The sequence below is a fragment of the Cynocephalus volans genome, chromosome 14 (genome assembly GCF_027409185.1).
Source record: "Cynocephalus volans isolate mCynVol1 chromosome 14, mCynVol1.pri, whole genome shotgun sequence".
NCBI classification, from domain to species: Eukaryota; Metazoa; Chordata; class Mammalia; order Dermoptera; family Cynocephalidae; genus Cynocephalus; species Cynocephalus volans.
In genome coordinates, this window is record NC_084473.1 from 6,015,169 (window position 1) to 6,042,439 (window position 27,271).

Consider the following 27,271-nt stretch of genomic DNA (forward strand, 5'->3'; position numbering starts at 1 on the left):
GTAGATGGGTGTCAGCAGAAGTAGAAGCAAAGGGTATGCACTACTTTGCTTATTCTTTAATTAGGTCCTATTTTCACAGACATTCACACAGTCTACAGTCTCTGCCAGGCCTCGTGTTTAGGAGAAACAGAAGGACAAGACATGACCATTTCCTTTTAATTTTATAACTTAAAGTCACTTGACCCGATTCATGAAGTAGAGGCACAGAAAGTGCTTTTGGAGAATAAAATATCCAAGCAAACTAATTGATAAGTAGGAATTAATTAGTGCAGGTGGTCTTGAGGAACACCATTCCTGATGAGAGAAGACACTGAGCCAAGGTATGAGCGATCCTGGGGGGGGGTGGTGCGTGGGGGGGGGGTCTTGTTATAAGTCTTCATGGTACCTACGCATACAATTTGAGATCAGAAAAGGGACACACGTGCTGGCTTGTTACTAGCTCACTTGGCTACAGCGTGGTGTTGCTCACACCAAGGTCAAGGGTTTGGATCACTGGACCGACCAAAAAGTATATAAATAAATAAGAGAAAAGAAACCTGGAAGGTCAGGAGTTAGAGAAACAGAGAGAATGAAGAGGAGAAAGCATATAAATGTCATTATGTGGGTTATGAAGAATTATTTTATGGGTCAGCACTACTGAATGGAAAAATAAAATGGGAGACAAGTGAGAGCCATACGTGTAACTTAAAACTTATTAGTACCCACACTGAAAGAAATGAAAAATAGGTGGAGTCATTTTTAACAACTTTTATTTTACCCAGTACATCCAAACTATTATCATTTCAACGTGAAAACACTATAAAAGTTACTGATGAGATAGTCTGCATTCTTATTTTCCTATTAAGATTTGTGTTTTGCAATTACAGCACACTGCAGTTTGGGCTAAACCGTTTCACGTGCTCAGTGCTTGAGTGTGACTAGTGGCCACCATATTGGACAGCACAGATATAGATAATAGCAACTATGGAGGATTTAAAAAAAAAAAAGTGGTGGGACTTCAATTTCAGCTATGTCTTCCTGGAGGCTGTGTGGAGCATAGATTTGAGGTTGGAACAAATCTTACTGGATTATTGGAATGAATACAGGTGTATATGTTTGAGATCTTGTGGGGGAAGGGGATAAAATCAGCAGAAGTTGATCATTTAAAATTGAAACATTTAAGAGTGAAGGGTCTGGTTTTTTGAAACACTTTTTTCCTAATTGCTACTATGTATTGCACACACAAAAAAGTGCTTTATTGTTTTTTTTTTTTTGTTGTTGTTCTATGGCTAAGGCTGTAGTGGAAAGAACCTCAAGAAAGAACCTATGCAACGTGAAATTTAGCCATCTCTGTCTAGAGTCAGTGGGCAGCATCTGACAGCAAAAAAAAAAATCCAGGGAGTCCAAGTACTAAGCCATATGCATAACAGACACTCAGAATGCCCTTTCGTGTTTAACTTGATGGTGGCCAGTTCAAGCCTCACTTTACCACTTCGACCTGCCTAGTGCCCAGGACCCCTGTGCCTTGAACACTTTTTGCTTCCATTCCAGGATTTCTTGTAGCATTCTAGGTCTCCCACTTAATACCTGTGTGGCATTAGTCAACTTACTCATCCTCTCTTATACATAGTTTCCAAACCTGTAAAATGATGTAACAATGTTTATCTTGTAGGGATTGTTAAGAATAACAAATTAAGCATGTAAAGTGCCCAGTGTGGTGCTTGGTAGATAGTAGGTGCTCAATATTATTAGTAGTAGTAGCATTAACAGTACTAGCAGTGCAGTGAGAGTAATAAAAAATCCAAGGAATTAGGAATGTTCATAAAAAATTTTCTCCAAGAGTTAATCTTGGAATGAAAAATAATCCATACACAATTCAAAACTTGATTAAATGAGGAAAACAGGGAATTTAGAGGATAGCATGTCATGTAAGAAAAAAAAAGTTGTCAATGCTATATGGTATCCGTTCATGAATGGAAACATCAAAAGGTTAGTGGCCTGGTTTTCTAAGATTTTGAAACAAATACAAATGGAAATACAAAATGTAACACTACGCAGAAAATTAAAAACCTCCTAGTCCTGCCCCTTCAGCCAGATGGCACCATCCTATCTCCCTCCTCTGGCGGCCCCCCTTCTCTGGCCACCCCCTTGCAGGGGTCACTATGACATCACCACCCCATCAGGGATTGCATGTCATTTGTTCCCTGATTGTGTTACAACCCATCACAACATAGCATGATGTCACAACGGATCAAAGAAACACACTCTGGCCCCTTTCTTTAAATAGGCACCATGTTCGTGGGAAAAAAATACGATTTTCTTCTCCTTGCTGTGTAAAAAGTTGCTGTGAATCCTGGCATGCTGACAAATTTTAAGAAATACCTTTTGAGTTCTCACATAACAACTTCTGAGGCAAAAGCACTTCTAGGATCCTCACCCTTTCCTCACAGCCTATAATTTTAAAAAATAAATTAAGGTAACCACTCTAAAGAGATGGATATTGTTTTTCTTACATGAAATGGTGAGAAAACTGATTTAAGCAGTTGTGTTGGGGCAGAAAGTCCCTGCTGAGGGCGTCTGGTCTCAGTGCCAGGTGGGATCCAAGGGCTCTTTCAGACAGAGGCATCTCAGTTCTCTCGGCTCCTTCAGGACATACCGTGGTGAATGCTGAGGTGCAGCGTACATGGGGACAGCTGACCTGGGTCATAAAATCTCTCTCTTTCTCTCCTTGTCTCTCTGGTTCTCTCTCCTTTTCTTTTCTTTTTTTAATAGTATCTGCCTTAACTTTCTCCCCTCTCTTCTCCCTCCCACCATTTGAAGGTAACAAATGTAACATAACGTCTTATACATTTTCATTAAAATGTCACAGTGTGACATGTCATTACACTGTGGTGTAAAACCCAGCATCAAATATGACAAGCACTGTCCTCACATGCCACGCTGTTTCTGTGGTTCCCTGAAAGTGTAGGGGGTCTAGGAATGAGGTGAACCAAGTTTCATCATCTTTTAGATGAAAATGGGCTTCTATGAGTCTGTCCCTGCCCCAGACACACATTGGTCGAGTCTTTCTTTGGGTATTTTTAAAAATCAGGACTCTGGAGTTTGCATAAATGATGAGGAAGACAACACACAGCCCTGAAGATCAGTGTTTTTAAGATAGGCACCTTGAAAGATACGGGGCCATTTTCAGGGGGAATTTTTTTTTTTTTTTTGGAGATGCACAGTAACCTGAATTGTGGTCTAATCAAAATCAAATCAAAATAAATTAAAGAATTAAATATATATCCTGAAACTATAAAAATCCTGAAAGAAAACCTAAGGGAAAAACTTCAGGAAGTAGGACTGGGCAAAGACTTTGTGAATAAGACCCCAAAAGCACAGCCAACAGAAGGAAAAATAAACGAATGGAATTATATCAAACTAAAAAGCTTCTGCACAGCAAAAGAATCAATTAACAGAGCATAAAGAAAACCTTCAGAGGGGGAGAAAATATTTGCAAACTATGCATCTGACAAAGGATTAATACTCAGAATATACAAGGAACTCAAACAGCTTAACAGTAAGAAAAGAAGTAACCCAATTAAAAAAAAAAATGGGCAAAGGAGCTGAATAGGCATTTCTCAAAGGAAGACATATGAATTTCCGACAGACACATGAAAAAATGCTCAACATCACTCAACATACAGGAAACGCAAATGAAAACCACTTAGACTGGCTATCATCAAAAAGCTGGTGAGGATGCAGAGAAAGGGAAACCCTCCTACACCGTTGATGGGACTGTAAAATGTTGCAGATATTATGGAAAATGTTATAAAGGTTCCTCAAACAGCTACAGATAGAACTGCCATATGACCCAGCAATCCCACTGCTGGGAATATACCCAAAGGAATGGAAATCATCATGTCAAAGGGACACCTGCACTTCCATGTTTATTACAGCACTATTTACAATAGCCAAAAGTTGGAACCAATCTAAATGTCCATCACTGGATGAGTGCATAAGGAAAATGGGGTATATTTATAGAACAGAATATTATTCTGCCATAAAAAAGAATGAATTACTGCCATTTGCAACAACATGGATGAACTTAGAGAAAATTATGTTAAGTGAAATAAGCCAGGCACAGAAAGAGAAACACCAGATGTTCTCACTTATAGGTGGGAGCTAATAAAAAATAAATAGACAAATAAATAAAGAAAAAAGAAAAAAAGATACAACAATAATCAGTTGAACAATAGGTTGAATAATAGGTTGAACTTTTGAGAGAAGAAAACAGAACTAAGGTTAACAGAGGTAGGAAAGGGAGAGGGAGAGATGTGAAAGGGAAGAATTGGTAAAGGGCATGAAAATCAATTACATTGTATAATGAAGAACATAGTAATGATCCTGATTTGATCATCACATATTGCACACAGGTATTGATATTCAATGCTGTACCCCACAGATATGTACAATCAACTAGGTTCCAATAACAAATAAATAAATTTAAATAATAATAATAATAATGTTGAAGATTCTCACCTTTGCTTACCATGACTATTAAGGTAAGAGGTATAACAGCACACACACACAAAGTATGTCTACAGTGGAAAAACATTGCATGAAATGAATCTAATTAACCCATATCTGAATTAGCAATAGAAAGATTGGGTGCTTCAGAATCAGAAAAATTACATAGCATTTTTGGCAAGTTGCTTAATCTCTCTCAGTCTCTGCATCTGCAAAATGAAGATAATATATCCAGTCTTGCAGGATCGTAAAAATCAATGACCAATAAGAAAATAGATCTAGGTTTCCTGTGGTGTGGTTTGGTACATACCGTTTTGGCAGAACTGATGATTTGAAGAGATGCACAGATGAACGTTTTCGGTCTACACATGTAGCTAGTAGGCACACATTGTCACCTTGTACTCTTGGCATGAGGTACTGGTCTCCCCATTTTCAGAGAGGCAAGACTTCTTTTTTCACTCATTTATTTAAATGAAAAAGCGAGTCTCCCACATGACAGTACAGACACCATTATCAAGGCTGCATGAGAAGCTCTGAAATTTGAAAAACATAGATACCTGCGAGACACACCCAGGCCCTAAGTCCTGGCATGTGTAACTGGCTTTATCACGATTATGGTTATCACAGAGGAAATACCTGGAGTCTGTCTTTCAGGGTTGAGATAGTTCACGATTGGTTCCACTCACAACTGCCAGGGCTGAGGTGCCACCGTGGGGTCCTGCCCCAGTGGCTGAGGCCCAGAGCTCCAGTAGCCTTCTGCTCTCCAATCCTTTCTGCCTCTGAGACCCAGAAATGACACAAAATTTAAAAGAGAATTACCATACCAATGGAGCAGAATATTTATCACAATTTGGAGGTAGGTTGGATGTCAGGAGAAATCTACTATAATGGTTAAAACCTCGATGTTTTGACAGACTGGGATCAAAAATTCTGGTTTAGTTTTTCTTTATTTTTTCCTCATTTTTTACCTGTTAGGCAAGGTTTTACATTCCTAAGCATTCCTATTATGAACTAATGTTTGACTATAGTCTACTTTCATCTAAGTACTTCCTCTGTTCTGTCCTCGGGCTTACAGAAAATTATAATACACAAGTTTTAAAAATGTTAGCTCTTCATTTATTAAACTTATTAAAATCATTTTTTGCAGGTACTTATGTCCAAATGCTATTTTTTGAAGCATAGAGTCCTAGGGAAAGAAAGCTCAGGTACGACACTACAGAGCCAGACAGTATCAGATCGAGATGACTTTGTATGCCCTATTAAGAAATGTGACTTTATCTTGGGATCTTGGGGAGCCACTGAAGTGTTTTGGATATGGGGTTATTTGTTCACCTTTGTGCTTTGAGAGGGTCCACCTGGTTAGAGAGGGGAGGCTGTATTTGAATGAAGTATCACTGAGGCAGAAGACTGAGCAGGAGCTGTTCTCTATCCCAGGGGACAAGTAATGGTGAGTTAGACAGGTTTCTATGAAGGAAGAGAGAACTGGGCAGATTAGAAAGACCCTTCCAAGTAGAATCAACAGGGCCTGGTGATTAAGTCAGTGTGACAGGTAGGAGGGCAGGAGCATGCATCTACTATGTTTAAGCATCATGATAGCACTTGCTATATTTTCATTGAATCCTCCCAACAATCCATCAAGATTGGCAACCCATCCTCGTTTTTTAGGGGGTGGTTAGGATTCTTTATGTTTTGGAAAGCCATTCTGTGGATCCAGCTTAAATAAATCTAGGTGTAAACTCTTTTCATTTGTTTGATTCTATTCAGCTCAACTCAAGTCAACATTGATGCAAAGCTGAGAGAGTTAATAATCTGATAAAGACAACACCACCCTGGTGACTTTCAGAAGCTTATCTTCTTAGACCAGCTGTGAATGGTTTCTCAGAACACTCTTCAACTCTTTTAGACAGCAAATTCTGATCTACACGTGACTGTATGTTTCTAAAAGATAGTTTGAAATCACAGTAGTAAGAAAATTTAAGTAAATTCCTAGAAATACGAAACTAGACTCTATTTTTTTTCTTTTTTCTTCATCCACAAACACACATTACATGAACTTTTTACCTCTGCATTTTTGAAAATAGCCCACCATATTATATACATTAAAAAACTGCAATGTAGATATTTCTTTCAGTTCAAAGTCCTGAAACAATTACTTCTTCATTGCTTTTAGGTAACCTAAATAGATTAAATAGCACTTAAAATGTAAGTGGGAGCCTTCAACAAGACAATAACACAATAAATTGTCAAGTAAGTGCCAGGTAAGCTTAACTATTAGTTTTTTTGTTTTTAATCCAGGTGAAAAGAAAACCTTTATTATAAGTAGAAACAACTTCAGGAGTGTTTATGGACTCTGTTTTGAGGAATAAATTTGTATTTAGCCATCCATGACTCACCACTCTGCTTAATAAACACTGACATGAGAAATTGAAGTAGATGTGTATCTGCAGATTTTGTTGATCTCATTTTCTCATATTGTACATTTGAACCTAGATAGGTCTTATTGTTTCAAGTACTTTGTTTGAGTGCAGAAGTGGGTAAATATGAGGGACAAGTGTCACAGGGCCAATGTCAGCCTTTTCCAAATGGGCCTTAACTTCATCCTTTTTACATTGACTTCATCATAAAATGCATTCCTGCTCTTGGGTCCTAGGTTAAAAATACAAATGCAAACTGAACTATCCTATTTGGAAATATCTCAGTTCCCTGATATTGATCACATAATTTTGTTTCAGTAATGCTGAAAGTTCCTCCACTCTCAGCTAGTCTTGCCAGGGGGAAGAACTTCCAATCCCAACCCCACATAAAACCCCTTGGCTGAATATCTTAGCTGTTTTAAGGAGGATGGGCAAGGTTTATTTATTTATTTATTTATTTTTGATTTTGTTGTTGTTGTTGTTGTTGTTTTCTTCTTTTTGTCTTATTTTAATTTCAAACTTAAAGAGAGGGATTTTGCCAGCTGAAAAAGATTTTGCCCTGACTTTTCAGTGCTCATGTTCAGCATTAGAAAATCGGGTGCCCTGCATCAGAGATAGTGAATTCTTAGAGGGATTCTCAGATTCTGTGTCACATTATATTCTTATTCAATATGGTTTTTTTTAATATATCCTCCTGCCTTTCTGCCTTTTATGCTTGGTTCAGAATAAGATTATGGTGACTTATCCACTACTCAACACCCCTAAAGGCTATATTAAGAACACGAAAAAATGAAGAGAAAAAAAAGAAAAAAGAAAAAAGAAAATGTTTGCAAATTATCTGAACCCCTCTGAAAAAAATTACTGTCTGAATTGTACTTAACACCATCTTCAGAAGTACTTCCTGGAATGAAAAGTGATCTTTCTGACCACAATTTTCTTGAAATTTATAATAACACTTTATAAAAAAGCTTTTTGTTCTCGTGTCTCATTATTGCCCATGTGCATTAACACATCCACGTGTATTTTATTTTGCCCTTCTCCCTAACTTCAGTGTCATACAAGTCAAGACAACAATTAAGGACCACCAAAATCTGCGTTTGGGTGATATAGACAGCAAGTGGGGGAGAGAAGAGAGAGAGAATATGGATATGGGTAGAGGTGTACATATGGATGTGGGTAGGACAATAGGGACAATCACACACATAGCAAATGAAAGTTAACTTTGAAATACACAAGAGCCTACTGAAGCATCTTCATGGAATTAATACCTGGAAAACAAACCAGGCTTGAGTTTTTAAGAGTATTTCAAGATAATAAAAATAAATAAGCAAACTAAACTGTAGTGTGTAGGGAAGCACGCTCAGGTGATAAAATAGTAAAGGAAAGTAAGGGAATGATTTTCATAAAAGTTAGGAGCATGCCTTCATCATGGGGCCATGAGGGGTGGCCCCTGACCTGGGCGAGTATTACAAGGGTACTGGCCTGATGTAATGATGTAATCCACTACATCTTACATACACATTACCTGCATTCTGTGTTTGTGTTACACTGAACATAAAAAAAATTCTTTTCAAAAACATGTTAAAAGCAAAATCCCACAATAGCGTAGGGAGCAAGGTACTTCAGGAGAGTATCTGGTGCACTTTAGAAATGATTTTAAGGCCTTAGACTGCTTTCTTGCTTACTCTAAGATAACAGAGCCCATTCAAGTGGAAATGAAGGGCTTGCTTATCTGGCATGCAGACAATAGTGACATGTACTGCAAAGGGGAGCATCACGTGGTGACAATCACAGTATGGCCAAGGAACAGGAAGGGTACTGGGAGTGACCTCAGGGCTGTAAAGACCATTATAGTCACATAACAAGGCAGTGAAAAACACAACAAAGTACAGCTCTGGGAGATAATAGCTAATTAAAAGTCTTTATTGGTTCTTCATTGTGCACAAACCCAATTGCTACATGGTGTAAAGTAGGCAGAAGAATTAGAGAAGCTCCTGAAGGAGGTTATGTTTATTTAAAGAAAAACATTGAGACAGGAGAGTCATTTATGAAATCATAAGCTTCTAGTAGCAAAAGCAAAATAATATATGTCAAAATAAAGAGAACATAAGTATTGAAGGAACATAGTAGAGGAAAGACTGGCACAGGATGCGATTAGTCTCTGGCTTTGAGAATGGTCTGTGTGTGTGTGTGTTGGAGGGGATGGGAGAAAGCATGAGGACAAGAGTCTGGATCTTGCAGGATGGCCTGCTCTTCAATAAGAGAGTAAAGTGACGAAGTGTGTTTGAGGTTGAATATCCAAGCCCATGAATATAGGATTAGAGGGAGGGAGACCGGGGTCAGGAACAGCAGCTAGAAATTTATTCCAAAAGAAAGTCTCAGTGTAGAAGGGGTGGGGTGGGGGGGCTGGCATGGCACTGAAGGATTGCTAAAGAAATGGTGAGGGATGACTGGAATCAAAGACATTTCAGAAAAATAAATAAATCACCTAATTACACTGACTGGTAATAGTGAATGACGATGACTGAATTAATTCTATAAAGAATATCTGAGAAAATGAAAAGAGCTCCTTTGAAATCGCTTCTTTTTGTAAAGCAAAGTACTTAAAGAGCACAGCGTTTAGGCACCTGCTTATAATTGATTCTGTTAATCGTCACCGGCTTAGTAAAAGTTTTCATAATTCAGTTTTTGCTAAAGGAATAGAGTTTACCGAACTGTGGTGATTGTTTAATACTTTGAGCTCTGTTTTATTATCACATTTGGGTAGATATCTATAAAAAACAAGTAGGAGGAGAAATAACATTGTTAGGCATCTTGCTGGAATAAATTGCCATTTTTGTTTTAGCAACATGAGGCAACGTGCTACAATCACTTTGAGATTAGGAAAGTTGTAAATGTTAAGATCGTCAAATGTAAGAGGAAGAAAAAAAACAAGAACCCAGCCCTTCTTGTTTACACGTGCAGGATCCCAGCTGTGTTCATGTGGAGGGGGAAGGGAAAACGAAAAAATATTGGGTTTCTGCCAGAGAAGTTGGTGAAATCTCCATATTCCATTTATTGCCATGGCTAGCTTGACTTCTATTCATAATATATTTACTCGATGCAAATACAATGACTTAGCCATGGTTGGAATGAGTAATCATATCAGTGATCAAGCCTGGAATGCCAAAATTGTCAGCCTCTTCAGCTAAGTTGCAGGTGTTGGCATTTTAAGTACAGCTTCTGAAAGATCTTGCTCGTATTCTCCAATTTGGGGGGACACCAGTTCTCACCTCTCTCCTGTTTCACTGTGTGGCTTGTTTTGCAATGATCCCTGCAAAGGGAATACCCAAGGGCACATTTTCCTGACTTTCTACTCCTGCTTTCCAGCTGGAATCCTGAATCCAATTATAAATCTATTAAAATGTATATAAATGACTGAAACCGTAGCTTCCCTTTTCCAAGCTTAACCACTTTTCTTCATTGCTGGAAGATTGCCACTGCCATGGGCTCTGTGGACTGAATGCTTAGACAAACTATCATTTTAAAATCTGGATTCTATGTATTTGATGATTTTTTTTTTTTAATGACAACCTACCATATCTTCCAGTTTCATTTTAAATAAAGGTTCTTGAATTTCAAACTCATATATTTCCAGCCACAAGGGAGACTAGTCAAGTTACTCCCATTCATAAAATAAGGATGATGTAATGACAAATTTGTCAAAGCAGATCAGGGTATTAATATAAAGGACATTTTAAAAGACAGTGATCCAGGCATACACACTAATTTACAGAAACTTCTTAAAGGCAGTTAGACTGATAGCTGTTTACAAAATGCTTTGCCCAAGTTGAATTATTTCTCAAATATTTTTTCTGTACTCTTCATTAATACCAATTTTCTTCTATTTTTCAAAGTAGTATTATCATATCTAGTTTCAGATCCTCTAGAATAAGACTTTTCTAGATCTTAATTAAGAAAGACAATTATTTCCTTTTATTTTTAAACTTCAAGGCACAATTTTCCTTTTATAAGTTTTGCTGATCAAAATGAGAGAAGATTTGATAAGTTTTAGTTTAGATATGCGTGCCTAGAGAGAGACCACATTAGCTTGGAAGACCAAAGACAGCCCTCTCAGCTGGAATGACATAAAACACCTAGATGATGTAACTAGCTATATCAAACAGAAACATTTTAAAAAGCACCAAAAACATATACAGCTAATGAAATAGGACTGCATTTGGCATATCAGATTATTGTAGTCTCAGTGAAAGAACAATTTTGTTCTAAATCAGTAACTTTTGTCTATAGGATATATCCCAAATTTCTCAGTCTGCCATTTAAAGCTCTCTGAAGGTATCTTTAACCAACTTTTCCTTCATTATTCTCCCAAATCTCTTTACAGACCCTTCTTTATTTAGATTGTCTTCTGATTGTGCTGGGTAGCTCTCCGCAAATGCAGGTAAAGTCATGCTTATACACTTCGCTTCTGATTACTGATTCCCATTCAGAGTTCCAGATGCATTTTAACCACTGTATCCACCAAGAAGACTTCCCTAAGAACTTAATTGGAGAAAATGTTTGCCTTTTCTAAAAGTATACAGTATGCCATTTATGACTATCTTGCAAGGTCATTAACCACTGGGATTTATACTACACAGCTGACCCTTGAACAGCATGGGTTTGAACTGGGAGGGTCCACTCATACATGGATTACTTTCAACAAATACTGACAGACGGACAATTTTTCTTGTAAACAGATGATGTAAACTTACAGTATTGATAAATACAGTACAGTTCTGAATTGTATTTTCTCTTCCTTAGAATTTTAAAAATTAATTTCCCTTTTTCTAGTTTGCTTTATTGTAAGAATACAGAATATAATATATATAACTTAAAAATATGTATTAATCTACTGTTTTTGCTACCAATAAGGCTTCTGGTCAACAGTAGGCTATTAGGAGATAATTTTGGGGGGAGTCAAAACTTATACTTGGATTTTGACTGGGGGGTGGGGAGACGAATCAGTGCTCCTAATTCCCCTGTTCTTCAAGGGTCAACTGTAGTTATTCATATAGATATCTTACTTTAGCAATAAATTATGAACTTATTAAAATCATAAATTATAATTTGGTCTCCATAATGCACTAAATTTGCAGCCTCTTTCATGTTGTAGATGCTAAATAAATATTTTCTCTATGCAAATGCCTCATCTTAAAGTTTCCATTACACACCCTCCTTCTCTATCCCTGCAATTTGAAATCTAACCCATTCTCCAATACCATCTCCTCCTGGGGGCCCTTTATTGAGTCTCCAAAATTGGAAGTGACCTGTAAATCTGATCCAGAGCATTAAGGGCGGACCTATCTCAGAGTTACTATGTTTAGGATTAAGGATCCTTTAGGTCAATAGAATAGTTGAAGTGGAAGTAAGATTGCAAGGAAAATTAAGTAGAAGATGAAAACATAAAGTACAGATAAATTCACTAAACAGTAAGAAGAAAGCCAAGGCAGTGTTTTGAAGCAGATTGATGAGTTAAGGGAAGATTTTATTAGGTCATATTTACAGAAGAAGTAATGAGGCATTGCTGAAGATGCAGGCAAGAAGAGAGATTGATCAGTTCAAAACAGTTTTGGACATTCAAATGAGCTTTGCATTTTAAATCCTTTCTGAAAGCTGGCAATATATAAATATTGAATAGCCAATATATGAGAGGTGGCTGTGCAGCAAGTACTATATAGTCAGGGTTGTGTGTCAGGAGGTGTAAAATGCCCCAGCATAACATTCACAATTTACACTGTGGAACACCAAGCTGAAAGAGCTGAATTTAACTCCGCTGACCCAGACCCTTACCCCTGGTTGTTGGATACCTTCCAGGCATCCAAAATGGCAGGTACAAACGTAGACAGGGGAGCCAGTCTCCAGATGGGGACCTCACTAACAAATCTCTCACTCATTGTGCAGGCAAGTCTCAGAATTGAAGGGTGCAATCAATATGAGCCACTTTGTAATCCCAAAATGTCACAGAAGAGTTCCAAGTGCAGGCCAGGAAGTTACACTGTACTAAGTAGGTCAAAAGTAGAATCCTTAAAAATAGCAAGATTTGTTAGTTAGAGCATGGTGCTGATAGCACCAAGGTCCAGGGTTCAATTCCTGTACTGGACAGACACCAAAAAAAAAAAAAAAAAAAATTAAAAGCAACAGTTATTCCATCTTTGATCACCTGAGATGAGATCAATTAGGTGCCATCATGGAAGAATGAGATGTTCTCAATGAAGTTCCTTAGTGTCAAACCCTATAACCAAACAATTTTGAGCCTATGAAATAGTTTACCAAATGCTCAGGCTAGTACACCAATAACTACAGGTAAGCATTTTAGTATTAAAACTTTTAAAAGTTTGTGAGCTAAGGCAATTGAAAATTGTTTCAAAAAATCAGTTTACCAGTAGACTTCAGCTCAGACATTTGGATCCATGATTTTAAACTGATTCCTCCAGCCCTGTTTATTCTCATCTTCCTGAGTGCAGGGAGCCCTGTGGCTGACTGCTGGCCAAGAGACGAGGAGAAACTGAAGACAGCGCTGCTGAAAGCATGCTTTGTGACTCTTCAGCTTCTTATCCTGCTGTGCTGAGCTTGGATTCCATGTGTTCAGCCAACATAGCGACAAGACGGAGGTAGGCTGGCTGACCCTAAGAGATGTCACATGAGTGCAAAATAAACCTTTATTGTTTTTAGCCCCTGAGATCTCAGGTTGACTTGTTACTGCAGCATCGCTGGCACAGCCTAACAACATTTTTTTCCCTGTTGCCTAGTTATTGCTGCTGGCCTGGTAGCAATATAAATATTGATATGATAACATAATTAATAAGGTCAGAAACCTTAATGTTCTCCATGATAACCAGCATTGTGGATGAGTGTATAACTTTGAGAAGGAGCTACTAGATGGACTCTTTTGTGTGTAATTCTAACATTAATCACCTTTTCACCACATATCATAGAGAAACATGGCCCTGAAATGAGAAAAGGGAATAGGAGAAGCTGAGACTTGGTTAATACCAATAGTAGCTATTAACACCCTATAGAAGACTTTTTAGAAAGGTTGTATGGTCTATTAAAAAAGAAAAAAAAGCCGTTGACTTTCCAGCTTTGCCAATGACTTCCCATCTCTTCCAAAGATCTGCTTTCCAAGACTTTGACAACCTCAGGCAGGGGCAATAAAGAAATGAACCAGGCACAATCTCTGTTCTCAAAAAATATAGAGTTTAATAGGGGAATCCGACATTTAAGAAACTGATTATGGACGAACTGTGTCTTAATCTGTTCGGGTTGCTATAATAAAATACCATAAACCGGATGCCTTACAAACAACAGAAATTTATTTCTCACAGTTCTGGAAGCTGGGAAGTCCAAGATCAAGGAGCCTGCAGATTCAGCATCTGGTGAGGGCCACTTCATGTTCATGCGGGGATGGTGGTCCCCACATGGTGGGAGGAGAGAGAGATCTTTCCTGGACCTCTTTTATATGGGCATTAATCCCATTGATGAGGGCTTCAATCTCATGACCTCATCTAATCCTAATCACCTCCCAAAAGCTCTACTCTTAATACCATCCCCTTAGGGGTTAGGATTTCGACATATAAATTTTGGGAGAGGAAAAACATTCAGACTGTAGCAAAGGGAATCAGCCTCTAGCAGAGATGCAGGTAAAGCATCGTGAGGTCAAGTAGAAAAGATGACTGAGTAATGTTACTTGCAGGAAGTACTTAAACTGGGCCTTAAAGGCTGTGTGTGTGGGGGGGGTGGTTCACCAGAGAGAAAAATGGACCAGAGATTCTTTTAGGTAGAAACTACAGCATCTGCAGAAATTCATACAAGGCTGCTTTGAAGCAGGAGGCTTGAGTACTACATTCTAGGCTCCGTTTTTCTAGGTTTCCTAGGAGCCTATGTCAAAGCCAGATGGAAGATATGTTTTTCATCTTTCCAACTCACATCCATACCTGAGAGGGGACCCTTTCCTGGACTATGATGTTCATATTGGAAAAAATCGAAGGAGGGGAAGTATCCTTACCACACTCACCCTCCCAGGCCGACCCCAAAATATTTAAATTACTGAATCTGAAAATAAAAATCTGTGCACTCATAAAAAAACAGAAACAAAAATAAGCAAAACAACCTATATTTTTCAGAAGCCTACTCAACCATACATTCAGTCTTAGGGTAATGTAAAGAATACACAAGTGATTAGTGAAGACAGAAAAAAAGAACAATATCTAAACACAAACAAACTTTTGGAATTTATATCTTGGGTTTGAGAGGAACCTCGCAGTTCAATGATGTTATACAAAGCCGGTATTTGAATTTATCAGACAGCAGTGCTCCTAATGGTGCAAAAGGTAAAGTCTTGAAATACAGCGTTCCTGCAAAATTGAGAGGTATGCAAGAGAAAGAACATGGGGCTTGAAGAAAAAACTTTACGTAGTTATGTATTTGTCATGGTGAAGTTGTAACCTCTTGGAGCTTATTCACCTTTGTAAACTGAGGCTAATACTGGCTCATGGCTTATCACGCAGAGACTGAAAATTAAATGAGGTAAAGGGATGGAAACCTGCAAAAGCTGCAACATGCACAATCCTGTCGTAGAGTAAATAGAGGGCAAAAAGGCAACACCACCATTAAATCAGCGCATTATGGGTTCCCATTTGCCATTTTCACTTCAGTAAAGTTCTGTGAAAAGGAAAACACACACACACACACACACACACACACACACAAAATAATAAAATAAAATAAAACACACAAGCAAAAATATTGGAGGAGGAATCAAAAGACCTGGACTTAAAGATCCACGCCTTATATCTCAGTTTCCTATTCTCTATAGTGGGACCATTTCTACTACATCTGCCTACAACACACACTTGTCAAGAGGATCAAATAATATAACGAAAAACATATGAAAGTTTTATAAACTGCGTTCTATTCAGTGGCATATTTAGAAACTGCTCTGGCATGAATGAACACGTGAACAATCAATAAACAAGCTTTAATGAATGATGCAGTGATCCATTAGCTGTCACATGTTCTCTTATCACAAGACCATGGGGGTGATACTGTTTTTGATGTCAAGACATGAGAGTTAAGAACAAGCAATACTATTGCTCTTCTGTTGGTTAGGCATTTTCTATGTTTCGACACAGAATAAGCTCTTTCAACTTTTCGTCCTTTCTAATTTTCTTTTCTTCCTCACCAAACTCTCCCCCCTCCCTCCACAAAACGAGTGACAAGTGGGACTGTATGGACCATCACTGTACAGAGTGTAGCACACACTAGGTCTTCAACATCTTTTAGATGGAACTCTATAACAACCCTATGAAACTTATATCTTGGGACTCATTGGATGCAAAAATTGGGATGTTCTTTTTTCTTTTGTCCAGTGTTTCTGATGTTATTACTATTCTAGAATGAAAATATACAGCCCTTATCATTTAAAATTAGTTGAGTTAAAGGTGTTCATTTAGAGTAGGGTATTCCAGTTATATTTCAATTGCATTTCAATTATAAGTCTTTCAACTATAGACAAGCACATCGTGTAATGCAAGAGAAGATTTACCCAGCAATATTCAAGACCAGTGGCGGGCAGCTCTTCATCATCACTTCTGCCCCATACTTTTCTCTCAAACTCTGTAGTGTGTTTTATGGGGCACTGTCAAATCTGTTCTCAGAAAGTCCCATATGATGTGGAACAGCACGCATGTTGTTACTCTTAACCATTTCTTTCCTCTGGCTCTTAAACATATACATTTCTAACAGCAGGAAAATGTTTATATTAACTTCACCCTTTCTGAAGCTGAATTAAAGCATCTGTATAAACCTTTTTTGTAGCCTCAAAAGTAATTGATTTAATAAATAGAACACTTTATTAAGTTGATACCTTAAATCTCTTATTTACTCTTTTTTGGCTGATTTGTACCAGGGTGTTATGGTGTTTGAAAAAGGAATACATGCAGAGTGCAGGGGTTTGGTTTTGCTTGGGGGCTTGTGGCTTGGGGTGGGGTCCTGCCTTTTGCCCTTCCTAAGCCTCAGGAAGACAACGAGGTGGTGTTTTTGAATGGTGGTCAGGTTGGCAACTCCTTTCAGCTGTGCCTACTCACAAACCTCTCCCTGTGACCCCTTCTACCTTACACCTCATGAGCTCGAGGTTCTAAACACTAGTCCCACTCATTATAGCTGCTATTAAGACACTGCCAGGCTAATGCAAGCTCCTTCTTGTTTCTGGTTTTATCTCTTCCTGGTGGCAAGTTCTACTATTCATAGTCACATTTGATTTTCTTTTTCCTGCCTTTCCTCAAATCTGGCATTTATTACCTGCATCCTGTCTTCAGGGAACAGGCCTCTGACTGCTGGCAGTGAATTAGAAAAGCATCCGTCAGCCTCTGGAGGTCACTCGATTTTACAAAACTACCTTTGCTCTTGAGGAAGGGTCCTGCGTGGCAATAAATCTGGCATAGCAATGGCCCCTCAATGTCTTGTGACTTTTTTCCCCGTGTATGAATTAGTCAGACCACTACCAGCAAGTAACAGGCTACAGCTCATTCACAACAGCAAACTTGAGCAAGCATTAATCTGAAGCACCTTCTGAAATTCAGTTTCCCAACTATAAGAAGTTTCTGAATTCCCCTTGTTCATCATCGGCTGTGACAAAGGGACCACTGTGACCAGGAATGCCTGGACTCGCTGGTGAAGCCACAGGCTGCCCACACATGCTTCTTTCCATGGGTGGAGAGGTGAGGGGTGGTTTTTAATGCCTGGGCGAGTAATGAAATTCCTGCAAGAGCAGGCTGTTAGCAGACCTGTCGAATTTCAGAGAATGACAGATTTAACCAAACCAAGCATAAGTGGGTCCCCACCACTGTTCCTATGGGCGTGTGTGCAGGTGGAGTGTACCTTGCCGAGGTGAAATTAGTGCTTGAACTCTGCTGCAGAGATGGTGGAACAGGGCCGGGATCCACATGAATATTTCGGTCATTTGAATCACCTCCAGAGAGCAGCCACAGTCTGAGCCACAGAACTGCACAACTTGAAAAACGACAAGGTTGTTTGAGGTCTTCTACTAAAGGATAAAGATCTGAATATTATTAGGCTCAGAACACAGACATTTTCTTTTTGTTCTTCCCAAACTTATTCACAAAAAATTATTTCGAACAGTTAAGATTCCTGGGTTAACTTTTGCCAGGTCATATCCTTCTCCTTGAGTTAAGTTTTTGATAAAGGTACTGAGTGCCAACAATTATGTTATTTTAATGATCATAAGGAAAACTTATCAATTAAATCAAGATATTTATTTTATTATTTTGTTATTTCAGCCTCTCCAACTAACCAAGATTCTTAAAAGTATAAATGTTGGTGAAGATATGATGAAAAAGGCCCTTTCACATACTCCTGGTGGAAGTGTAAGTTGTCACAAACTTTTTCTGATATCATGTTGAAAATACATCTCAAGAGCCTTAAAAAATCCATGTCATGATAATTCAAAGAATCAATCTTGAAGAAATAATGTGAAATATACAGATTATAGTTTCATGCACAAAGATGTTCATGTAGGAAATAAGGGAGAACAAACTTAACTTTCAACAGTGGAAAATAAGCTAAATGCATTATTATACATCCACATGATGAAATTGCTTGTAGTCATTTAAAGCATGATTCAAAATGACCAACAGGTACATGAAAAAATGCTCAACATCACTAATCATCAGGGAAATGCAAATCAAAACCACACTGAGATATCATCTCACCCCAGTTACACTGGCTATTATCAAAAAGACAGGGAATAACAGATGCTGGCAAAGATGCAGAGAAAGGGGAACTCGTCTACACCACTGGTGGGACTGTAAATTAGTACAACCACTATGGAAAACAGTATGGAGTTTTCTCAGACAACTATGGTTAGAACTAAGATACAATCCAGCAATCCCACTGCTGGGTATATACCCAAAGGAGTAGATATCATCGTGTTGAAGGGAGATCTACACTCCCATGCTCATCACAACTCTATTTGCAATAGCCAAGATATGGAACCAACATAAATGTCCATCAATGGATGAGTGGATAAGGAAAATGTGGTATATCTACACCATGGAATACTACTGAGCCATAAAAAAGAATGAAATTCTCCCATTTGCAGCAACATGGATGTGCTTGGAGAAAAGTATGTTAAGTGAAATAAGCCAGGCACAGGAAGAGAAATGCTATATATACTTACTTTTAAATGTGGGCAGAGAGAGAGAGAGAGAGAGAGAGAGAGAGAGAGAGAGAGAGAGAGAGAGAGAGAGAGAGAGAGAGAGAGAGAAAGAGAGAGAAAGAAACCACAATAATATGTTGAACTTTCAGAAGGAGAGAACAGATCTATGGTCACTCTAGGTGTTAAAGGGACATGGGGAAGGCGGTTAGGGAGAAATTGGGTAACAGACACAAAGAATAATTATGATTTGTAAGGATGAACATGCTAACAATACTGATTTGATCATCACATATTGTACACAGATATTGATAGTCAACTCTGTACACCATAAATTATGCTTCAAGTGTTAAAAAAACAAACAAACAAAAAAACTAATGCAATGCATTTGACCATTTGCGTTTGCAAAGTGGGCAAATACCTTGAAATTAGGAACTTAGGAAAAATGACAAGAAAGATAAAATGTCAATAATGATATCTGTAATATGAAGACTGCTAGACTGGTGAATACTTCTAAACATTAAAGGTAAATTCTGTACAACAAATTCCAAAAAAAAAAAAATCACTCAGTATGCAAATAATCAGTGAAAATATCACAAACTGATAGAGATAGACATTGGAATGTATTATGCGCTAAATGTAGAATTTTATATCAGAAAGGAAAGGAAAATTAATTATGTTGGTAGAATTTACTGTGTGCATAAAAAAATTAAGTATGTTTTTTCAGATGGAATATGCACTCTTATACAAGTATATACATTTAATTGTATGCATGCATACACACATTCTTATTCATTAATTAGAAGAAAATATTTTTAAAAACCTTATAATATTGAGTGCAGTGATGATGGCCTGCAAAGAAGTAATACCAAGCTGATCAACAATTTGTCTACATAAAATTAATACATATATGTATAGTATATGTCTCTTGTATGTCAAAAGAAACTATGAATAAAGTTAAATATAACTTAACCTGGGATACAATACACTTTAATATAGAGACAATATTTTCAAGTTAAATAAGGACAAGAGCATGTCATTCCTAATGTATAGATAGTTTCTACACATCAATAAGAAAAATATAAACAATCCAATAAAAAAACTTGCAGAGACACACAAAAAGATAATATGCAAAAGAAATATAAACAGCTTACAAACACGTGAGAAAGGAAGGACTCAACCTCGCTTACAGTAAGTACATTTTTAAACTTGGCAAATCTTTTTTTTTTTTTCCTGTCACAGTGGCAGATAGTTAAATAATTGTTGGTATATATGACTGGAAAATGTCTGAAAAAGGTGCTTTCATACATAATCGGGGAAGTCGAATTTCACATAAATTTTCTAAGGAAAAAATACTCTTAATTTGTATCAGATTGAGCTGAAATTTAAAGTCCTCAATACACTTTGACTATAAGTCTCCATTTTAAAAAATGTATTCTCCCAAATATTCCATGCAGTATGAGAAGATATTTCTTCAGGCATGTTTATTATAGTGTTGTTTCTCATAAGTAAATGTCATGAACCAAAAAGTCTAACTATAGGAGGATCGTTAAGTAAAGCATGATATACATCTGCATATCTTATGTATGCAGATAACTGAGAGATGAACTTGCTACGGTTATGCCAGCTCCATAACAAGTAATCCCTGTCATTTCAGGGGATCAACATGTGGATGTCTTCCTCTCTGTCGTGACTGTCCAGGGTGGCTGGTATTTCTGCTGGGCAGGAGTCCTTGCTCAGAATGATCAAGGCTTCTTCCACCTTGTGGGTCCTTCATCCTGGAGAGCCTCAGAGCCTTTCTGTCGAGGCTGTGGGAGTGAAGGACCATGCAGGTGCACACAGGACTGTACATGGGCTGGGCCAGGAGGGCCCTACATCATGTCTACTCGCCTGCTATGGGCTCTGTCACCTGCCCACCCCTGGGAGGATGGCACCAGAACACGGTCTCTACAGCCAGGTTGATATGCAGTGAGCAGTCCCTGGCACAAGATGTCAATTCCTTCCCAGTTCTGGACTCTGTGAGAAGGAGAAGGAAGGGAAAAGCTTCCCCTGCCCCCCTCTTCTGTAAAGAGGGCCCTACTTCTGTGCTCTGGGCTTGCTTGCCTGGGGGAATCAACTGTTTCTTTGGGTTTCAGTAGATTTCCGGAAGCACACTGCCAGAGGTATCAGATTGCATAAGCCTAGGATTTTCGTAGGCACTCAAGGGAGCAGGTAGACAAACCCCTAACTGAGACTAAACTTTTAACTAAGCCAGGTGGGTGGCAGCCAAATCAAATTTAATGTAAAAGCAACTCAAAATAAAAGAAACTGTTATGTTTCTCAAATTTAATGAATATGTCACCCCAAATTTAACAGTGCACTGGGGAACTAAGAGATAAGCTCACATCAGCTTGGGGTGAAAATCTGAAAGAGTCTGTCAGAAAAAAAGCCAGACAGTAACCAGTGTGTGGGTGAGGGAAGAAAGAGGGAGAGAATTTTCCCCAATATAAATTGGTATTTGATATCCTTCAAATGAAAATATTTCCCAAATATGCCTTAAATAAAAATTGTCATGTTTGTCAGAAATATTTGTTGGACTTTCTATTCTTATTTCAGGATTTTGTTTTCTCTCAACCATCGTAGCATGGTTGGAACATGCTGAGCACACCTTAAATATTATTTTGTGTTGGGCTTCTGCACAGCTTTGAGAGCAGATTATGTCCAAAAGAAGTAATCAGTAGTCTGCAGCCAGAGAGCTGCACAGGCAGGAAGTGCCCCTCAGTGTACTCTCAGGGAACAGGATGGTGCTACACGAAGATCCTCAGAAAGATCTGGAAAATGGGAAAAGACCAGACAATGCACAGTCATTTAGGGCATGCCTTGTTTTTATTGTCCTATGGGTGTTTAAAAGAACAATGACCCTGAAATTGAATACATTTGGGATATATGGGCTCTACATTTATGTTCCTCTAACTCTGATCTGATATGTGTGACTTAATTGTTTTTAATTTGAGATTCCATTTACAAAGCCTCTGTACATTGGATGAGGTGGTGCCTGTGTCTTTTCCTTTCCCTTTTTTCCAAACAGCCATATTATTATGATGATGCCTCTTACAACCTATGAAATCTTAGAACTGAGAATATGTCAAATATATACAAAGAAAAAGCCTAGAAATTAATGCACAAATATATTAATCTTTATTAATGCTTGTTTTCTGTGAGTGCTGGGGTTATGAGGAATTTTAAGTCTTTTTCCTGTCTCAATTTTATAAAATTTCAATGCAGTCAAAAAACAAACAAACAAAAACTAATAAATATTATTAAAAGTCTGGAGAGTATTCAAAACAAGGGATCCAGCCAGAAATTAAACAAGATTGCAGATTACAAACAGCTGACAGTCAACTAAAATCATCCACGTCATGGCCTGTGCTCTGGCTAGACAGTCCTCCAGGGAGAGTGACAAAAAGAGTCATTCTAATTGTGCCACTGAGGAGCACACCTCCAATGCCCTGCTCAAATTATGCTCGTGCTCACCCTAGCAGTGTCTCCTCCTCTCAGAAGGCAAGGTGCCACAAGCCCTGAACGGCAGTGTGGGGCACAGGTGAGCTGCAGAAACCGTGAGTGAGGGCAGGACAAGCACCTGTCAGCCCACTTCAGGCTGGACACTGAGTGCTGTGGGGAGTTGGTCACACTCAGACCACTTGCTTCATCACTTCCAAAAGATAAAAGTGACCCCACAGGGTTTCTGGAAGTTTTGAAAGATGGGGAAGGAACAAAGTTACACAGAGTACCTTATACTATCCTTCCTAGGCATGCCACAGGCTCATTGTAGCTAATTCTTCCAGTAGCCCTATGCAGTTGGCATCATTAGTCCCATTTTACAGAGGAGGAAATTTCCATAAATATTTTCCTAAAATTATGCAGTCGATGAGTGCCATGATGAATGTGTACCCCAATGTTTATGTGTTGGAAACAGAATCCCCAGTGCAACAGTGTCAGGAGGGAGGGTCTCTGGGGAGGTGTGTATTCAGAAGGGCCCTGCCCTCATGAATGAATTAATGCCTTTGAAAAAAGGGCTTGCAGGTGTGTTCCCCTCACTTTCTCTCTTCTGCCTGTGAGGACATGTGAGAAGACCCTCACCAGACGCAAGTGCCTTGGTCTTGAACTTCCCAGCCTCCAGAACTATGAGAATATGCATTTCTGTTGCTTATAAATTACTCAGTCTCAGTTATGATCATAGCAGCACAAACAGACTGAGACTGTGAGCAGAGGAGCTGAGCTGGGCACAGGCTGACCCCACTCTCTGGCCTCCCACAGAAGGTGGCTCAGCTCCTGCTCCAGGCTCCCCCCAGCCCCCACTGCCTATCCCAGCAGAGGGAGCTTGTGCTGACTCACTCTGGGTTCAGGTCAGACCGGGGCAGACTAGACTTCCGAAAGGTCCATCCCAGAAAGTTCAATTTCAATCCCTCTCAGTCACGAAAATTTCTTCTTTTCTTTCCTCATTGTTGCCCAAGACTCCAAGAGAAATTCCCACTAAAGTCCACACGAGGTCCCTGTGGGCACCGAGCAGTAGGACATATGCGTAGGACCTGCACAGTGCATAAAACAACCTCTGAGGGAGACCGTCCACATAGGCATTTCCAGCTCTGCAGCTGAAAGCCTAGAAAACCAACAAGGGGCCTGGTACAAAGGAAGAGGGACAGGCCACCAGAAGGGGTGAGCAGGAGCCCACACCTGGAGAACACAGGAAGAGCAGGCACCTCCTAGCCTCCCAGCCCTGGGATCCACCTGCACAGTGTGGGACTCTTCAATGAGGAAAAGGGGCTTTCTTTTCAAAGATAAACAAACAAAAAAAAAAAATCCTGCTAATAGGTTTGTGTTTTAAGAAAGTCGGGTTAAAAAGAAATAAGACTAGGAATTACTTAATTTTCATAATGGTCATTTATCTTTAAACACCACCCTTCTGAAGTCATAAGGTCCTTTACCGTATTCACTTAGAGTAAAATTTCGAAACATTACAGAGGCTTGAAAATGTCTTTTCCTTGGTTAGGAATTTGTTTAACTTGTGACATAAAACACAGTACAGTCATTTCAAAACTAAGTCTAAGTAAAAAGATGACTGGATGAAAAAAATGACATGGGAGAAACAGGTGGAGGGACTATTCAAAGAGAAAGAAGTCAGCACTTGGCTGTTAGGAAGATTGGGGTTGCGGGGGCACATCGGAGGTCTGGAGAGGCAGAGAGTGTTGTTCGAGTCTTGGAAGGAGGTGAGCATGACACGGGGGCCCAGTGTAAGGAGAGGCAGCAGATAGCTTTTGTCTAACCTGTAACTCCTGTTGGTCATTTGCAACTGCCTGAACACCGTGTCAGGGAGGATTCTGAGGCTGCAGCTGGCTGCGAAGGAAAGAGTTCCCCGAACACAGGCGTAGGAGAGGAGGGGGCCAATCCTCAATCTAGTGCTAAATTCCTAGGGAAATCTAGGAAATGTTCAAGTAATGTCAGGAACCCAGGTAGTAAGTCCACAACGTGTGTGGTATCAAGAGGTGAGATATAGAACACTTGATTCCCAGGGGATATATGAGGGTCATTTGGAAAAAAACAAACAAACAAACAAACAAACAAAAAACCCCACTGTACTTAGCTGTCTACTGTCCAAGGAAGCAGACAGACAGAAGCGATGGTTGGGACACCAAGCGTATCATCCTGGCGAGTCAAGGAAGAGTCCTTGATGGTCCTTGATGGGTCCTTGATCTGCACCGCACACTCTTAGGCAGCACTCCCAGCGCTTGGGTGGGAACACCGCAGGGGATGAAAGCCTCAGTGCAGGGCTTGGAGGAAGATCCATATGAAGAGAACATTCTAAATGGAGACATGAGCGCTGTGGTCAAGGTAGGGGCAAAAGGCAAAGAGAAAGCTGAGAAGGGAGTGATGAGGGGACCGATAGGTTGTGGAAGGACCCTCGCAATCCCATTTCTGGGTCCAGCCCAGAGCAGTGAGCTCACAGATGTGTTGGCATGCAGGAGCGTGATAGTCTGCGCCACATTATAAGGAACACAGGGACCATCATTATCAGTCATAGGCATTCGATAGAAATCAGTGAAACCTGTCCCTTTTGTGATGCTATTTTCATGGTCCCAGTGCTGCAGGCAGAGCCGGACTTCAGGTTCAGCCCTTGAGCCATTTCAGGCTGAGTGAACCTCCACAGCTGCCTTTGCTATCCATCTCCTCGTCCTTGGCTCTGCCTAGAGCACCGAGAGGATCCGATCAGACAACCTCCTGAAAAACACTGAAAACTCTCAAGTGGGAGGTGTGAGGGCTCTCTTTGCTCTTCAGATACCCAGGCGTCTCGCTCTTCATCGCATTTCTGCTTTTGCCCAGCCTCCTCCTGTTCTCTTCCCGAGGAGGCAAAGATGATCCTGGGACATTTTACTGTACATCTAAAGGAAGTGGGAGAAGAACTTTCCAGAAGGAGGGAGCAACTGGATCCCAGGCCCAGAGGCACGTTCAGGAATGAGTGGGCCCTGAGTCTGCAGTCCAGCGGATGAGGAAGGGAGTGGCAGGAAATGAGGCTGGAGAAGTCACCACTAGCACAAGATGCGGCAGAGGTGTGGCATCCACAGAGCTGACGGGGAAGGAGTCACCTGTGAGGAAGGGGGACAAGACAGCACGTGGTGCTGGAAGTAACCAAAGGGAAGAGGAACCTGCTGCATCAGGTATTTTGGAAAGAGAGTAATTTAAATATTGGGAACCCACTGAGGAGTTGAAAAACCAGGATGTGCTTCTTATCTGTAATAAGAATGGTCTTGGTGGAGGATTAAGGTCAAATCCTGAGTGAAGTTAGCAAGTACAGACAGCACTTTCAAGGAGTTTTGGTGTAAAAAGGAGAGAGAAACTGGCTGGTAGCTGGGAGGGATTTGGGGTGCAGGTGAAGAAGGCAAGGACACTGAGAGTCCAGGTGGGGGCAGAAGCAGAAATTGCAAACTGTGATACAGTGCAGTCAGAAAATGACAGAGGTGTGTGAAGGGGGTCATGGGAACAGAACGGGGCTGTCACCTGGACTCTGGCTGTCAGGGGAAGGGGTGTCAGGGAAAGTTTCCTGGAAGAGCTGATGTCTAAGGCCTGTCTTAGATGATAAGGAAACATTAGCTCAAAACTAAAAGGAGGGCAAGAGAGCATCCTAGACAGGCTGGAGGTGAGAAGCAGCATGGCATTTGCAAGGAAGAACGGGAAACCCTTCAGAACTGCTGGAAACAAGGTGTGATTCGGGAGGTGGTGAGGGAGAAGACTCGAAGTATAAGGAGAGGGGTCCTAACTGGGGTCTGGCAGGACAGCAGAGGGACTTCAGACATCATCCTCAAGCAATGAGCAGAGGACCAGCGTCAGTGATGGGAAAAATCTGGCACTGAGGATGTGAGTGGTTATCACTCTTGCATTGATTTATTCTTTCATTCATTCATTCAACAAATAGTTACTGAGAAATAAGTTTGTGAAAGCTCTTTGCTGGACACCAGGAATGTAGTAAATAAATAACATAGGATCTATTCTCAGCTAAAGACGTTGACAGAAGAGGTCAACCTTTGGGGTTATTTGGGGACTCACCACCTTTCCTTCTGCTGTGCCCCTTCAGAGCTGCCCCCGATGCTGGGTGTCTATCTCACTTTGCCACCCCTGGACCAGAGTAGTCTTCCTTCTTCCATTGTACTGTTTTATGTTGAGTCTCTCCTCCTGGGCTCTGAAACCCCAGTGTCCCATCTTATCAAACTTTAACTTCTCATCCTTGTCTAATATCCAGAGGCAACCTGAGAAATGATGACTGTGCTAATGGGGATAAACAAGCTACCTTTCCCCTGTAACTCACTTGCGATCTCACAGGAAGAAGATACCCCAAAGATAGGAAATTCAGGCTCCGGGGCAGTCCACTGAAGAAGATATAATGGGTAAGATGTTTTTAGCAAGCTGATCTGTTGTGTTCCTTCAAATATCCCATGAAGTCAGCTGCTTACAATGAGGTCTAACTCACCATAGACACATGCAGGTGAGGTGATTTAGCACTGAAAGTCTAATTTGCTCAGGCACTCTTTTTAAGGTGACCTTTAAGAAGCATTTAAATATTTTTCCTCTACACGTAAACCATTTAGTTCCTGAAATAATTGTCTAGGCAATTATTCATTTTGTT